Source organism: Rutidosis leptorrhynchoides, chromosome 5, assembly GCF_046630445.1.
Source record: "Rutidosis leptorrhynchoides isolate AG116_Rl617_1_P2 chromosome 5, CSIRO_AGI_Rlap_v1, whole genome shotgun sequence".
In the NCBI taxonomy this organism is placed as follows: domain Eukaryota; kingdom Viridiplantae; phylum Streptophyta; class Magnoliopsida; order Asterales; family Asteraceae; genus Rutidosis; species Rutidosis leptorrhynchoides.
Window position 1 is genome coordinate 228539432 of NC_092337.1, and position 6120 is coordinate 228545551.

The following is a 6120-nucleotide window of genomic DNA, read 5'->3' on the forward strand; positions in this document are numbered from 1 at the left end:
TAGGATACATTAATGAGTCTGGACTTTGACCGTGTCTACATTTCAAAAGTTTTGCTTATCATTCCTAGTCGGAAATCATTTGTTTATAGTCCTTAGGGAATTGCCTGCTTATCATTCTTAAGTCTAGACACGTCTTACTGCACTTACTGTATTGATAGTGTATAGACAAAATTCATATCTTAGCGCATCCGTAGACTTGCCTGACATATGCCGTAAATTCCTCCGTAGTCTACGAAATCTTTAGGACTATATATATAGATATTCTATATAGTTAGAATATTATCCGATATCTGAAAATTATTTCACATCGAGGATCCTTTCCATCCACCAAATTTCCCTCTTGGTGATGAACCAGAAGCACTTACCGGTGAACCTATTCGAAACACCATTTTCTCTCTCATTTCTAGAGTATCTCGTCACGATTATATACTTTCCCATATTTCGAATCTTGTTCATTCGCTCGCTCCAACTGTAGTGACCCGAACTTTTCCATGTTTATATATATATTAAATGAAATTGTTATTTACATGATTAAGTGTTTCCAACATGTTAAGCAATCAAACTTGTTAAGACTTGATTAATTGAAATAGGTTTCATATAGACAATTGACCACCCAAGTTGACCGGTGATTCACGAACGTTAAAACTAGTAAAAACTATACGATGACATATATATGGTTATATATATCGTTAACATGATTTTATTATAAGTATGTATCTCATTAGGTATTTTAACAATGAGTTATATACATAAAAATGAGACTATTAATTTAAGAAACTCGAAAACGATATATATAACGATTATCGTTATAACAACGTCTTACTAGGTACATATGAATCATATTAAGATATTGATACACTTGGTTAATTATGTTAAATGATAAGTAAACATATCATTAAGTATGTTAACAATGAACTACATATGTAAAAACAAGACTACTAACTTAATAATTTTTAAACGAGACATATATGTAACGATTATCGTTGTAAAGACATTTAATATATATATATGATATTAAGAGATATTCATACATGATAATATCATGATAATATAATAATTTAAAATCTCATTTGATATTATAAACATTGGGTTAACAACATTTAACAAGATCGTTAACCTAAAGGTTTCAAAACAACACTTACATGTAACGACTAACGATGACTTAACGACTCAGTTAAAATGTATATACATGTAGTGTTTTAATATGTATTTATACACTTTTGAAAGACTTCAATACACTTATCAAAATACTTCTACTTAACAAAAATGCTTACAATTACATCCTCGTTCAGTTTCATCAACAATTCTACTCGTATGCACCCGTATTCGTACTCGTACAATACATAGCTTTTAGATGTATGTACTATTGGTATATATACTCCAATGATCAGCTCTTAGCAGCCCATGTGAGTCACCTAACACATGTGGGAACCATCATTTGGCAACTAGCATGAAATATCTCATAAAATTACAAAAATATGAGTAATCATTCATGACTTATTTACATGAAAACAAAATTACATATCCTTTATATCTAATCCATACACCAACGACCAAAAACACCTACAAAAACTTTCATTCTTCAATTTTCTTCATCTAATTGATCTCTCTCAAGTTCTATCTTCAAGTTCTAAGTGTTCTTCATAAATTCCAAAAGTTCTAGTTTCATAAAATCAAGAATACTTCCAAGATTGCAAGTTTACTTCCAAGTTTTCTAAATCCATTCCAAGTAATCATCCAAGATCAAGAAACCTTTGTAACTTACAGTAGGTTATCTTTCTAATACAAGGTAATAATCATATTCAAACTTTAATTCAATTTTTAAAACTATAACAATCTTATTTCGAGTGGAAATCTTACTTGAAATTGTTTTCGTGTCATGATTCTGCTTCAAGAACTTTCAAGCCATCCAAGGATCCTTTGAAGCTAGATCTATTTTTCTCATTTCCAGTAGGTTTATCCAAGGAACTTGAGGTAGTAATGATGTTCATAACATCATTCGATTCATACATATAAAGCTATCTTATTCGAAGGTTTAAACTTGTAATCACTAGAACATAGTTTAGTTAATTCTAAGCTTGTTCGCAAATAAAAGTTAATCCTTCTAACTTGACTTTTAAAATCAACTAAACACATATTCTATATCTATATGATATGCTAACTTAATGATTTAAAACCTGGAAACACGAAAAACACCGTAAAATCGGATTTACGCCGTCGTAGTAACACCGCGGGCTGTTTTGGGTTAGTTAATTAAAAACTATGATAAACTTTGATTTAAAAGTTTTTATTCTGGGAAAATGATTTTTATTATGAACATGAAACTATATCCAAAAATTATGGTTAAACTCAAAGTGGAAGTATGTTTTCTAAAATGGTCATCTAGACGTCGTTCCTTCGACTGAAATGACTACCTTTACAAAAATGACTTGTAACTTATTTTTCTGACTATAAACCTATACTTTTTCTGTTTAGATTCATAAAATAGAGTTCAATATGAAACCATAGCAATTTGATTCACTCAAAACGGATTTAAAATGAAGAAGTTATGGGTAAAACAAGATTGGATAATTTTTCTCATTTTAGCTACGTGAAAATTGGTAACAAATCTATTCCAACCATAACTTTATCAACTTGTATTGTATATTATGTAATCTTGAGATACCATAGACACGTACACAATGTTTCGACCTATCATGTCGACACATCTATATATATTTCGGAACAACCATAGACACTCTATATGTGAATGTTGGAGTTAGCTATACAGGGTTGAGGTTGATTGCAAAATATATATAGTTTGAGTTATGATCAATACTGAGATACGTATACACTGGGTCGTGGATTTATTCAAGATAATATTTATCGATTTATTTCTGTACATCTAACTGTGGACAACTAGTTGTAGGTTACTAACGAGGACAGCTGACTTAATAAACTTAAAACATCAAAATATATTAAAAGTGTTGTAAATATATTTTGAACATACTTTGATATATATGTATATATTGTTATAGGTTCGTGAATCAACAAGTGGCCAAGTCTTACTTCCCGACGTAGTAAAAATCTGTGAAAGTGAGTTATAGTCCCACTTTTAAAATCTAATATTTTTGGGATGAGAATACATGCAGGTTTTATAAATGATTTACAAAATAGACACAAGTACGTGAAACTACATTCTATGGTTGAATTATCGAAATCGAATATGCCCCTTTTTATTAAGTCTGGTAATCTAAGAATTAGGGAACAGACACCCTAATTGACGCGAATCCTAAAGATAGATCTATTGGGCCTAACAAACCCCATCCAAAGTACCGGATGCTTTAGTACTTCGAAATTTATATCATATCCGAAGGGTGTCCCGGAATGATGGGGATATTCTTATATATGCATCTTGTTAATGTCGATTACCAGGTGTTCACCATATGAATAATTTTTATCTCTATGTATTGGATGTGTATTGAAATATGAAATCTTGTGGTCCATTGTTACGATTTGATATATATAGGTTAAACCTATAACTCACCAACATTTTTGTTGACGTTTAAAGCATGTTTATTCTCAGGTGAATACTAAGAGCTTCCGCTGTTGCATACTAAAATAAGGACAAGATTTGGAGTCCATGTTTGTATGATATTGTGTAAAAACTGCATTCAAGAAACTGATTTCGATGTAACATATTTGTATTGTAAACCATTATGTAATGGTCGTGTGTAAACATGATATTTTAGATTATCATTATTTGATAATCTACGTAAAGCTTTTTAAACCTTTATTTATGAAATAAAGGTTATGGTTTGTTTTAAAAATGAATGCAGTCTTTGAAAAACGTCTCATATAGAGGTCAAAACCTCGTAACGAAATCAATTAATATGGAACGTTTTTAATCAATAAGAATGGGACATTTCAGTTGGTATCAGAGCGTTGGTCTTAGAGAACCAGAAAATTTTCATTAGTGTATCTTATCGAGTTTGTTAGGATGCATTAGTGAGTCTGGACTTCGACCGTGTTTTCTTTAAAAATGATTGCTTAACATTTTTGTTGGAAACTATATATTATTAACATGTATATATTATGTGATATATTAATCTCTTAACATGTTTGATATTGTGTGATAGATGTCTACCTCTAGCACAAATTCCATTAACTCACCTAATAATAACGAAGAGTCGAATATATATTGGACTGATTCACAAGTTCCCGAAGAAGAACCGGAAGAAGAATCAGAACCGGAAGAAGAATCAGAACCGGAAGAGGAGGAACCGGAGGAGGAAATAGAATTGGTGGGGGAAATAATAAAACGGTTAAGTAAAAGAAAATCCTCAACCAACCGACCAAGGTTAATTATGGTCAATGGTGTTTCCGCCAAGGAAGCAAAATATTGGGAGGATTACCAATTCTCCGATGAATCGGATTCCGACGAGAATTCCGATGATGTTATAGAAATTACCCCAACTGAATTTAAAAAGGCAAAAGAAAATAATAAGGGAAAGGGCATAAAAATAGAGAAATCTAATTCCAACCCCGGAAGCCCTTAAGTTGTAACAATGACCCGGGAACCTCTAAACCACCAGGTTTTTCTAAACCGTTGTGGAAAACGACAGCTCGTATTAGGGGAACATCATATATCCCTAGAAACTTGGCAAAACGAACCAAAACTGAAGAAGAAGAAATGAGCGAGTCAGAATAAGATAGTTGTATTCGTGTGGTGTAATATAGTGTGCTTATGCTTTATGATATATGTAAAAATTGCTTGCATTAATAAGTTATTTTTTTTTATGAATCTAACTCTTGTCTATTTTACAGTATAAAAACACAAAATGGATAGACAACCCAATATTTTAAGAGACCTACCCGGAGACATGATTGATGAAATCTTGTCTAGAGTCGGTCAGAATTCTTCGGCACAACTATTTACGGCGAAATCAGTTTGTAAGACATTCGAAGAACGTTCCAAGAATGTCTTGGTTTATAAGAGACTTTCGTTTGAAAGATGGGGGATATCAAATTGGGAAACCCATAAGTTACGATGTGTTTACTTTGACGCATATATTGTGGGGAACCCAAATGCTATTTTACGCAACGGGTTAAGAAATTATTTTGACTCAATGTATCCGAATATAGGACTTCATGATTTAGAAAAAGCGGCTAACATGCAACATAAAGAAGCATGCTATGCTTACGGGTTAGTAATGTTCGCTTCTCGCCAAAGTGAGAAAAAGAACATCGGGCTACAACTATTAAACAAAAGTTTCCACAAGTGACGGAGTCGGTAATTGGGGTAAGAAATGGGGTTTTTATGTTATTACGAGACTGTTGGTCATTACGTAACCCTCGTCCCTTTGACGACGTTACAACACGCTGTCTTATCAACGGGCATAGCGGTTATGTTCCACAAGACCAAGGATGGGAAGTAGTCCTAGTAAAACCATAATGCATGACTTGTTTCTGGACGTATGAATTACGTGTCTTTATTGCCTTTGCTGAACGACTTGTGTACTAGCTAGAATTATCTTGACAACTATCTTGTATCAAAGTTATTGTGTGCTATATTTCATGCTTTATGTAAAATAAGCGGTATTGTAAGTTTGTAAAATATTGTATAAAAGTTTGAACGCGAAATAATATTATAATCAGTTTTTTATATAGAATTGTAGTAGTTGAATTGTATATTAGCTACTAAGTATGAACTTAACGGGTAGGTACTACCCGAATTTAAACTTATAAAAAGCTAATATGAAGAAAAAGCTTTTATAAATGAGTTCATATTATGCTACGAAATACTATTAACTACTCTTAATATTATGTATGATTAACTTGTTCCATTTGACTATTTTGAAGGAAATGGCACCGACTACTCTACACACCGTGAATATGAATGAAGAGGAATTCCGTACTTTTCTAGCTTCAAACATAGCCGCAGTACAGGATGCGCTACATACTAACAATAACCTTGGATCTAGCAGTACAGGAAATCGTGTAGGATGCACCTACAAAGAATTCACTGCCTGCAAACCTTTAGAATTTGATGGAACCGAAGGACCGATCGGATTGAAACGGTGGACCGAGAAGGTCGAATCGGTGTTTGCCATAAGTAAGTGTACTGAAGAGGACAAAGTG